Here is a 12,445-nt window from a genome sequence, read left to right as displayed (position 1 = left end):
GTTGATCTTCTACAATTATGCCACGTAAGCTTTAGAGGTCTCACAAATTTACACATCACCATTAGTAATTTTTTAATGCTTTATTTTTAAAACCCAACCATTCGATTACCACTCGATAATTGCTCTTCACAGTTTTCTCTCTTTACTCTAATACAGACTCTCTCCTCAATTAAGTCGTAGAGCCAAGAGTGTTATGAATATTCAAAAAAGGTTACTAGTGAAGGGTCTGTCAATCGCAGGCCACGAAACCTGCATAAGCTTTCATACTCTCAATTTGGCTTTCAATATTATTGGTTGATGTCCCCAGCAAGCTATACTGTAATAATTCCTCTGCATCTCTCACAACCACATGATCCACATTGTGAGTATCCGTTCTGCGTTATTCTTACTTTCTCTTTGTTTTTCCTGCTATTGGTATTGGAAATTTTCTTTATATTTCATGTTCTTATTTATATTGGTGGTGTTGGATTTGTTTAATTTGGTTTAGCATGCAATATTCTGTATTGGGTCAGCTCGAGTGTGTGATAATTTAGAGTTCTTAGATGGTACATACTTGGTAACTATTTATGTAATTTCTGTCTTCTTTTACTGGGTTTAAGATATACTGGTGTGATGATTTGGAGTGTTGTGTAACTTTGTGGAGCATAATTATTGTTTTGGTACTGGTTTTCAATGAATTTGGAATTGAAATTCGAAGAATTATTCATTGTTTAAAGTTGTACTACAAGTTGAAGATTTAGGTTAGTGGCATGTGTTATCTGCTCCCTCAAAGTGTTTGTGAGAATGCTTAAACCAAACTTTCCATCACTTAGGATTTATGAGTGTTTGTAAAAAAATCTTATAGAAAACTTTCCATCCTTATCGAAAGTTATTTTGTATCTTAACTTCAATGTGAATCCACCAATGAATCTTAACTGGAAATTGTGTCCCAAGCATTGTTTATGTTATATAGAAAACTCGTATAGGTTTATCATACTTTATCATTGAATCTACCTTTTTTTATCTAATTGTTATCTAATTGTTAGTCTCTCTCTCTCTCTCTCTCAAGTTCTTCACATTTTGTCCTACTCTGCTGTGATCTCTAGAAAGGACTTGCAATTTTCTGTCAAGGTTAATAGAACCATGTTTCCTTAGTGAAAGTTATTTTGTATCCAAACTTCTATCTGAATCCATGAATGATAGATATCTTAACTAGAAATTGTGCCCAAGCATTGTTTAGGTGAAATAGCAAACTGAGAGAACCAAGAAACAATACCAACATTTTTTTTTCTTTTTCTTAAATCATTGATTGTGTTCTAATGCTTAGCCAAATTAAAATTTGATTGTACATACCCCGTGTAATGCAATTTAGAAGGATAAGTATTAAATAAACTTTACAAACTAAACAAAAGAAGGTATGGAAAATAGTAAACATACCATTATGCTCTGTAATTGCAATGGAAATACAAATTTGTTATAATCATTACCATTACATGGGTGTGGGTTGCATTTGATTTCCTCTAGGCTTCACTAAATTTTTTTTAGATAAGCTTTGGCTTTGAGGAAGAAATTTCCTATTAAAATAGTAGTCCTATTGGTAAGTGCTTTGCTTATATTCCTTTTGGAGATTAATATATACTTTATGTGGATGTTTAGATTTTCTTAGGAATTTTGATTCATGGGGACTGCTTTTGTTAAGGTGGTGATGTTGTTACTAAAAGGGGAAAAGGATGTTTATAAGAAGCCTAAATATGAGATAAAGAAAGGGTATTTCTTCCTCATTGTTAGGAAGCTAAAATATGCAAAATATTGATAACCTAAATTGCTTGTTACATACCAAATACGGTGATTGATAATCTAAATTGCTTCTTACTTCCCAGAAATGCCAAAGTAACTGTTGTTGCACCTGAACTTGGGACCTCTCTGCCTTGAATTGTTTAAAAACTTTGTATCTCTGAATTAATTTAGTAATAATTTTATACATTTATTAATCCAACTTGGTTTCTTAAGATAGGTTTTTCATCTATCCATTGTTCGCCAATATGGAAATATCTGCTTCCTTCTAATGGTCAAGGTTTCAGTAACTACTTCTTTGCACTATCAATGTTAAAGCTGTTCTCTATATACAGGTGCTGAAGGTATTACTGTGGCAGCTGCTTCTAAAGATAGCACCCTAAAGGTAATTGGAAAAAGCCAATAAGTTGTAACTCAAATGGCAAAGAAGGAAAGCAAATAAATTAAAGTAATAGGATGAACCCTTTGTGCATAAATTTTTTTTTTTTTTTTGTTTGGATGTGTATGCCTAAGTTTTTGTTGGCTTGGTTTCTTATTTCTATTTCTATTTAATAAAGATTCTTAGAGAAATTCTAATAAAAACTGCAAAGCACCTCGTTCAATATAAAATCATTGATAGTAAGTCCCATGTTTCTCCCATTCATGTGACCAAAATGAGGAACCACTGCTGCTTGGGCAAGTCAGTGTTGGCCAACTTACTTGCATTCTGCTAATTAGGTCTGAAATATATAGAATGGTATACAAGAACTTTATTAGTGATGGGATTTAAGTACTTATGTTGTCAATGTAGCACCAATTACCTTTATTATCAAGCTAATTTATAAGTTTCATATAGTAAAATTGATAACAACATTAACACTTTCCTAATGAGAAATTGGTACCTTGGATTTCACAAAAGGGCTGTTAGGATTGCAGTTGGATGGGCATGAGCCATCATTGTAATTAGGCCAAAGCCATTGAATGCTGAAATCAGTTTTGGGTTTTCCTGTTGTTGGATAGCAACAACTTTGTTTTGTGTCATAGTATTATCCAGGCCACTGCATTAGAGATTTAAAGTGGTGAAATCAAGAAAAAAGTTCTGATATTATGACAACATCAAATAAGAGTAATTAGCGTTCAAAAAGATGATCTCTCTCTTAAATAATCCCACTCACCTGTTGTACAAGGTAGAAGAAATCGAAACTCTGTGAAACACAGTCAATTGCTAGGCATTGTACCATTAAAAGCTTGATGAAGATTGCACAATTGGGTCATACTTTCATCTGTGTGTGTGAGAGGTGTGGAATTTGTTTTTGGACTTGGGGTGATAGTTTCATGATGTGAATGGCAGTATTTATAGGCAAAAACGTACGTGTGGACAGAATATTTGGTGCAGCATATCCTGCTATTACCATTAATTTATCACCTGTGTTGTGTGAAACAAATGCCCCTGATTAGCCTTTCCCACTGGGAGTTTGGGACAAAATTATTGGCTTATTTTCCTGGCTACATAAAAAGTTACAGAAAACCAATCACAAAAAATAGCAACAAAAGACACTCAGACGTGTAAAATGTCCTCATTGAGAGCAGGAAAAACTTTTGCCACATCATTTTCCTTTGCTTTGTGTTTAAAAGTAATTGATTTGCCTAAATTACAAAAGGCTTTATTCCACTTTTTGGAACCAATTTTTTATCTGTACAAATCAACAAAAGGCTTTATTCCACTCTTTGGAATCAATTTTGTACAAATAGATTCCAAAGATGCACATTCTTGCATCATACATTTGCCTAAACCCAGAAGCTGGTACGGATCATCAACTTGCTAGATTTATATAATTCATTACTCATTGTTGATTATGACTTGTACAATTTGCTGTATAGAGACAATCCCCACATAGATTCTTCACCACCCCAATTTTTGTACCAGGGGAAGAGTTTAGAAGCCCAAAAGCAACGGCCTATTTCTCACTATGATATCTTAGAGTAATTTCTTTGTCCTCATCTTCCATGTCTTCTTGAAAAACTAAAGAAATATCAGGAACATACCCAACCAACTTCAACTCCTTGACTAACTTGTCAAGTGCCCGGAGCAAATCTGTAGAAACAGATTGCACTCCCTCCCCAGAGAAGAATTCATGCACAACATTGTTCAACTCCACTGAACTACACCCAGGTACTTCACCACCCCCTTGTCTTTCATCAGTTTCCTCAAATAATTCACATCTTCCCATCTCCCAGCCCTTGCGCACAAGTTCGATAAGATCACACAGTCTCCTCCATGAGAGTCATCCAGTTCACAAATTCATCTAATCACTCACTTTGCCAATTCTACATTGCCATGGCTGCTACAAGCAGATACCAAGGTTTGCCAAAGTATGGGAGTGAGCTAAATTGGTAATCCATCGATGAACTTATAAGCCTCATCTAAGCGACCAGCTTGACTAAGCAAATCCACCATACATCCATAGTGCTTGATACTCGGAATAATCCCATACTTGTCACTCATGCTATAGAAATACTCACAACCTTCCCTTACTAAGCCAGTGTGCCTGCAAGCCTTTAAAAGACCCAAAAAATGTAATCTCATCAGGTTGCACCCTCACCCTCTTCATTTCTTCAAACAATGATATGGCTTTGGAACCATGCCCATGAGTTGCATATGCCGTTACCATGGCTGACCAAGCCTGTGTATCTCTTACAGACATGTTCGCAAACTGCATCATGCCATCATCCAAGCTTCCACACTTTGCATACATATCTATAAGAGGAGTTTTGACCTTTAAATATTTATCAAAACCATGTATCTTCACATACTCATGTATCCACCTCCCTAAGTCTAATGCTCCTAACAAAGCACAAGATGAAAGTATGCTAAGCAGTGTTTCATCAGTAGGCTTGAGATCACTCGCTTGCAATTCGCAAAACATTGACAACGACTCATTGGGCCGACTACTTTGAGCATATCCTGTGATTATTGCATTATAACAAACAACAGCCGCGTTCACATCATTGCACTCAGTATACATATTTATCAATGTGGGACATACATATATGTTATGGTTGAGACCAAGTTTGGTAGCAAGGCAATGCAATTGTTTACCTTCTTGCAATGCCTTAAAGCTTGCATTGCACATGCCTTGAGAAGAGAAGGGAAGGTATAGTCACCAGGGACAATTCCAGAGCATAGGATATCAGGAAAGAGCAAAATGGCCTGAAGAGGGGCATTAAAGCGGAAGTATCCACAGGCCATGGAGTTGAAGACCACAATGTCTGGTTGGAGAATTTGGTCGAAAAGTTGGCGGGCATGGTCCATAAAAGTAGCAGAAGGATGGAAAGCACAGCAACTGATGATCTTGGTGAGGACAGTGATGTCATTTTGGAGGTGGGATTTGATGGTAAGGGCTTGGATTTGCTTGAGCTCTCTGAGAGAAGTGCAATGGGGTAAGAGAGACAGAGGAGGAGAGGTTATTGTGTTGGGTATTGTAGGAGAAGAAGAAAATGGGCTGATTTGGAGAAAGTTAGCTGCTGCCATATGATGTTTGTGTAACTGGGAGGTTGTGCAGGGAAAGACTCGTCATATTCACATGGTAATCACGTCCATGTAATTATTGCTTACTGGACCTGGTTGTGACTACAGGGACCTTATCTACAAAACCAACAGGGTCATTGGTCATCTTCTTAGACAGCATTTACGGGTATACGTTAGTTCTTTCACTTCCTTGCTTTCTCACGGGCACAGTGACAGTGCAAGTGCACTTAAGATCGTTCAATTCAATAGATATATCCACGGTTCAAATTTCCACATCTTAAAAGCATTCACATAATAGAAAAATATGTAAAATTTATACAATTTTTCTTAAAAAGGTTAAATCAATCCATATATAATTGTGTAATTTTCAAGTTTGCTAATCGTGTAAATTTACAATGATACTATTTATTTTGTATTTAGTTATTTATTCTTTTATTACGTATCTCAAAAATGAAAAAAGAGAGTAATGGTAATTGTTGTATATGTAGAAAGAGAAACAATTAAAAAAAATTAAGAAAAACTAATATTTTAATAAAACATAGTATAAAATAAATAATCTGATGTGGAGTGTTTTAAAAAATGAGTGTGTAAAAAAAAGTTCTTATTTTAAAATAGATAGGAATTTTTGCACAAGTTGATGCATATGCTCTTTCTTATCTATCAAATTATATACCAAAGTTGGAAAAAGATAAATTAACCAAATAAGAAGAATATTGCATAAGACTTTAGCTTTATTTTTTGTTACAATGATTTGATCGTTACAATAATAGGAGGAATTTGAATAATAATTATCTTGATAAAGGAGATAATGTGCTATTACTTAAATACAAAACTCTTGGCGATAAAACTTTTGTTTTAAATCTAATTCGAAATGAACATCATAATCTCCAATATAACTCTGCGCTACTGCTAAGCTTTATACTGATTCAAAAAGTATGACCGCGTGCTTAAATTTTAAATTTAAAAAAATTACATCAGTGACCAAAACTACAATCAACCAAGGGTGCTAATTCACACAATTGGTTTAATTGAGGTGTTTATTATAACTTTCTTTAAATTTTAGGATGTAAATTATAGATTAAGGATTGTTAGTAATTAGCCAAAAGTATTATAATTAATTGATAAATTTCCATGCACAAAGTATTTGGAGGTTGAAGGGACAAAGGGTTCACTAAATGAAATAGACTAAATTACAAATTATAGTCTAACTTTGATACATTTTCAATTCAGTTCTTCACGTTTAATTTTTTCTTTCATTTCAATGCTAGAATTTTCATTATTTTTTCAGGAAAATACTAAGACCACAACTTCTACCACAAGAAATTCTATAGCAGATTTTCTATACACACACATGCGTAAATACAACTCATACACTCTTCAAGATTGAACCCATGATCATTGGCAAAATTGTAAGTGATTCTCAAAAATAGGGGAAGGAGATCCATTTGGTCTAAAGACGATTGGGAAGATCCTACGTAGATTCACAAAATTAGGTTTTATGTTAACTACAGTATTATATTAACAAAGGAAATATATATATATATATATATATATATATATATATATTATATATATATATAACCAAAAGAACAATTAGCATAAAATTTCCAGAAGATCCCATGATTACTGCTCTTCGAGCCTTTTATGGATTTTAAAAATAAAAAATAAAAAGTGCACCTTAAATGTATATATAAAAAAAATGACACCTTAAAGAGTCAAACGCCTTCAAAGAAAAGAATAACAAAAATCCAATTCTCTTTAATGGAAACCCTAAGTGTATACTAGTTTTGGATCCTGAATACCTAATAAAGTAGAAGTCCAAGAATGACATGCAAAATAAAATGAAGTGATCAATTGATATCCATGATTGCCAAGGATGTGGTAGAAAGACAACTTAAGGTTAGTCTGGTAGGTCGGAAAAATGCCAAGATGGAGAAGACACCAATTTTGCATCATGTAGATTTAGTATAAAAGAAATGTCAAAGGGCAAGTAAGTAAGGGAAGGGACATTAACCGGGGCGCCCGGGGGGGGTGGGGTTGGTATTTTTGATAATAAATAACTAGTCTTGTAAAAAAAAAAAACATTAATTGATTAATTGCAATATTCTTTAAAACATAGAAGGAAATATAAAAGACAAATTGCATGTATGTATTAGAAAAATAAAGGTGGTTTATTGGTACATTGGAAAATTTTAATATTGTTGAAAAGATCATTCTAGAGTTTTCAAGAATAATTTGAAAACTTTCAATCCCATAATGTTTTCTTCATAGTTCTCCTCTTCCAAAGAAAGAGAATTCTAAAAGTAAAAGTCTAATTAATTATTATGAGGATTATTAATTGTTTCTTTTTCCTATATTTAAATTTAATAAGGCCAGAGAGTTGTTCATGCTTTGGCAAGGACATTAGAGCATTAGCATCAAAGAATTCCAATTCTACTCTATTTTACCATTCCAAAAAGTCACTTTATCATTATACCATCCCATTTTACAATACTTCCAACATCCCAAAACTCTATTTTTATTAAAATATTATTTTTTAATCTGTGAACAATGCAACATCCCATTTTACAGCAGCACACCAACAATTCTGGGGAAAAAAGAGGAGTAAAATATTTTTTTTTTTTTTGCAATGCTGTGAACAGTGCAATTCTATGTTTAGAATTGTACTGTAGCAGTATTGCAAAAAAATTTGCAATACTGCTGTTTACAATTCCCTGATGTAAGAGTTTTTTAGACTTAAAATGCTAAATTTTCCTTAAATTTGGCATTAGCATTGGAGAATGCTAATGCTCTTACAAGCTGAGGACTAAGGAGGTCTCCCAGGTTTGACTTGAGGATTGTCCTCCTTTTATTCTATCCCTTTTACAATCTGATTTCCATGCTCAAATCTCAAAAAATTGACTATTGTTTATTATAAAATTAACACAAAAAACTTTATTTTGTAACTAATGAGACAATCTCAAAGGAGGTTTTTTTTTTTCTTTTTTGAGAAGGAATCTCAAAGGAGTTTGCAACCCTTAAAGTTTAAAAAAAGTTTGTAAGTGCACAAAATTAGTTGATGTAGTTGATTAATTTATAAGACGGAATTTTTTTACTGTTACTTATTAAAGTAATGTTATTTTAAAATATTTTTAAAAATTAATTTTATTTTGGTTTATTTCGTAAAATGATGTCATTTTGTGATGTGATGTGGTGTTTAGAATTAATATTTAAATGCAAATATTCTATATCTTGGGCCTATTTGGTAAGAGGATTTAAACGCTATTTTTTTTTTTTTTTTTTTGGAAACCATAAAATGATAAGTTCCACACTTAGGGCCTATTTGGTAAGAGGATTTAAACGCTATTTTTTTTTTTTTTTTTTTGGAAACCATAAAATGATAAGTTCCACACTTGAATCTATAGTTAACTGATCCTTTTTAAATAAAATTTTCATAAAATTATTTCCTATTTTCCCAGTTGAAAATTGGATATTGGAAACAACCAAGAAGATGTTTTAAAGATACATAAAATGTTTTTAATGGCATAGACGGTAATAAATTGAAAATAATGGACCCCATAGATTTGCTCGAACTCTTCCATCTCTTAAATTAAGAAATTTACCTTTATCACAAATTTGAATTTTATCATATATAAAAATTAAAAAAAAAAAAAGTACATTAGTTTTATTCCCACATTTCAGTTTTGAAACTTATCGTTATCCCCAAAAAAAGTAATCTACACATTACTTTCAATAGAATAATCTTTTTTTTTTTAATCTCAAAGTAGAATGGTCTCCCAAACATTATATTTTTAATATTTTGAAAATTGTTCTTAAATGTAGGAGCCAAACACATATAATGTAAAAATTATTATTTGAAAACTAGTTTCACTTTCTCTTTCATATTCAATTTTTTGAAAATTATTTTCATACTTTTATTAAAACAAAACAAAAATCCTCCTACCAAATAAACCCTTATATATTATATGAAATTCATTCATATATTAAACAAAGTACATTTTCTTGATATGTTTAATTAACCATTTAAAAAAAAAATATTGAATGTTTAGGGCTTTAGGAATTATCTTTTTCTTTTATGTGAACTTTAGGCATTATCTTAGAATTATCTTTAAATTTTTTACAATTCATGAAAAACTCTTTGTAAGGATACCAGTTAATTGAGCATGCAAATTGCTCATCATGTATTATTCCCTTTTGATTAGAAAAAGAACGTAGAAGTAACTTATTGAACTACTCAATTAATATGCTTAGTTTTTACTTCACAATTTAAATTTTGTTATTATGGTACAATTGATTTTGATAAAATTTTTATTTTATTTTTAAAAAAAAGTTACTAAAATTGATTCCATTATAAAAATCAATTGAAAAGGAACAACATAATAATGTATTATTAATTAGTTTTTCAATGAAATTTGCATTTAAATTAATGATATTAAGTTTAGAAATTCTTTTAAAAAAATTATGTTGGGATAAGATTCCCTCCCATTAATTCCTTCAATTTCTTCCAATTTTTAGTCATATGCAAGACACTTGACATTTATTTAATTTTGTGTGATTGATAAAAATTGAAAGAAACTTGAATATTTAAATATGAGAGAATCTTACTCTTATCCCAATCTAAATTAGAATAAATTAGCTTAATTAATTGGAGAAATTCCTTAGGAGATGGGGTTAGGGGTTTTGAACCAAGGGAGTCAATCTCGTACCAGATGCTGTACCAGTTTGACCAGTGGAATGATATATTTTGGTATCGGTCAATACCAGTATACCGTTTTGAATTTATCATTATTTTTTATATTTATAAATATATATGTATGTATGTATATATGTGTGTGTATTATAATAAATATAAAAGTTTACAATAAAACATTACTTCAATTCAAAACAAATTATTCATAGTTTTAGATTTTAACATTAATTAAAAGAAAAAAAACACAATATAAAAAATAAAAAACTTAATTGTTCATGGCATACTAAGAAAACAAATAATACTAATAAGTTAATATAAATAATTTACCATTCTATCTTTACAAAAATTTAAAAATTAGAAAATTAAAAAAGAAAAAAACTTTTTTCCGTACCCCATTAATAATTTACTTTTTAGTCGTCACTTCAAGAACTTGATAGTTTAGTGATCTTTACTAATTTCCTTACGAAAAAAACCGAAGTTCAAATTCTCATTTTTCAATTCTTGTAACAATTCAATTATTTAAGAAATATATTACTTTTTTTTTTAAGGGAAACAAATAAAATTTACTTAAAGTCCCATGCTATGAAAGACGCAAAGCCCACAATCAAAAGCACAAAAATGAGTTCTCGTTCAGTCTCCAACGACTAGCTGAGGCGCGGTTGTCAGCGATCTCAGCTCCGCCACTTCTTCAGGTCTCTCTGATCTATTTAACACTCTGTTTGTTTCCCGAGAAAAAATTTTGAACGAAATTACATTTTCTATTACTAATTTTTAGTTTGTTGATTAATTTATTGATTTACCAGTTTAATTGAGAAAAATTTTGTGTGAATTCAATAGATTCTTCATTTGTGAAGTACACTGTGGAGCCAGTGAATTTGAGGGAACTCACTTTGCTCAAGGGAACTTTTCTCTCTTTTTCTCTGTTTGTTTACCGAGAAAATGAATGAAATAAATATCACGCTTATGTGGAAGCTTGGTGGTTTATGTCTATATATATGCCTTTGATTTCAGAAAGAACAACAATTTTACCTAGAAAAAAAACTCAAGGAAAAGTAAAGAGGAACAAATATAAAACGAGAATTAAAACTTTGAACCGTTTGTTATTGAAGAGTCGATCTCTGATTGTAGCATTCTATTGGAATAAATGTGTTCTTGTTGTGAATCTTGTAGTTTCAGTAGAATGTTGAATCTTGGGAAGGCTACCATAGAATAATACCTCACAAAGATTCAGGCTTCGACTCATTTTTGGGGTTATAATATGTATTTCTTTCAAAGAGAGCATTTATGAGGTATAGTCTGTATGAGTGATATAACGTTCGCTATTCTAGTTTTTTAGCACTACTCTTTCTCGTTATTGTTGCTTCTCTCTATATTTGTTTTGAGTTCAAATATTGCTCTGCTGTGCTGTGCTCTCATTTGCTTACATGGTGCAGTCAGTGCTGTTCAAGATCTATACAGGTCCTGAACGACCCACCAGTGCTGAAGGGATGGAGAGTCATGAGCAAGAGTGTCATGTTCTGATTCATCTGTTATACTCCTGTAATCCACTTAGCTAACCTATTTTTTCTACCAACAATGCCACATTGCCATAGAAGCCCAAAACCTTACCCTTCTATGGTCTCTACTAATTTTATGCTGTAAAATTCAAGGAATAAAGCTCACTGGGTGGATTGGAGACCAGCTTAATAACCTGCATCATTTGAAGCACCTGTAACTGAAACTGCCTTGTTATATTTAGCTCTTATTGAAATAGTACTTGTACTGTTTATTTAATTCTTTATTCTGGGTTCTTCTTTAGGGATGTCAGCTTCAATAACATTCAGGGTGAAACTGTTTAGTATAACAGGAAGGGCAACTGTTATTTGTTTATATAGTAACATTCTGGTTTCTTCTTTATTCTGTCTTAAGCGTTATATTTGTTTATATAGTAACAGGAAGGGCAACTGTTTCTTCTTCCCAGGTTAAACTGTCAAATTGGTCTTCTTTCTTGTAGTAGTTCATTTGAGGAGTTCATCGTGCAATTTAAGTTTAAGCATTGGGCTGTTAGAAAACTAGATATGCTACGCCATTTACTGTTTACACAAAAAAGGAATTGGGTATCGATAAGTCTGATGCTGGAAGTGGAAATACCCCATTATGTCCATTTGATTGTTCTTGTTGTTTTTGAGGATACATGCAAAAATCTGTTGGGTGTAGTTGCTTCCTTTGATCCAGTGAATCAGATTTTCATGTGGTCTTATAACTTTTCATTTGCTGTTTTGTTGTTGTAGTTTGAGGGTATTGGAGCACAGCTTTCTTTTGCCTTGTACACTAGAACTAGATTACATTATTATTTTTATCTAATTCAATCAATTTTGTGCTTATGATTAAGCATGTTTCTCAAAGTATGACTTCTTTGAATCCAAGATATGAATCTTTGTAAGTTTTGAGGAAGAATTCGATGCAGTTAGAGCCATGTAGTCTATCTGTTAGTC

General features: G+C 31.9%; 1 long non-coding RNA gene, 1 other non-coding gene and 1 pseudogene across 2 annotated transcripts; 1 reads left to right on the top strand and 2 right to left on the bottom strand.

Annotated features, from left to right (window-relative positions):
* Positions 1 to 3,359: 3,359 nt before the first annotated feature.
* Positions 3,360 to 5,452, bottom strand: LOC112039213 (pentatricopeptide repeat-containing protein At2g02980, chloroplastic-like; annotated as a pseudogene).
* A 2,480-nt stretch (positions 5,453 to 7,932) lies between these two features.
* Positions 7,933 to 8,036, bottom strand: LOC136064892 (small nucleolar RNA snoR97). The gene has a single exon (XR_010626547.1). It is a non-coding gene; the product is annotated as a small nucleolar RNA snoR97 (small nucleolar RNA).
* Positions 8,037 to 10,431: 2,395 nt separating this feature from the next.
* Positions 10,432 to 11,927, top strand: LOC112039207 (uncharacterized). The gene is made up of 2 exons (XR_002885966.2): positions 10,432 to 10,663; positions 11,405 to 11,927. It is a non-coding gene; the product is annotated as an uncharacterized LOC112039207 (long non-coding RNA).
* Positions 11,928 to 12,445: the final 518 nt, after the last annotated feature.

The sequence above is a fragment of the Quercus suber genome, unplaced genomic scaffold (genome assembly GCF_002906115.3).
Source record: "Quercus suber isolate HL8 unplaced genomic scaffold, Cork oak 2.0 scaffold_792, whole genome shotgun sequence".
Taxonomy (NCBI): domain Eukaryota; kingdom Viridiplantae; phylum Streptophyta; class Magnoliopsida; order Fagales; family Fagaceae; genus Quercus; species Quercus suber.
The sequence above is the reverse complement of the archived record's forward strand: the minus strand, read 5'-3'. Positions and strand labels throughout refer to the sequence as shown.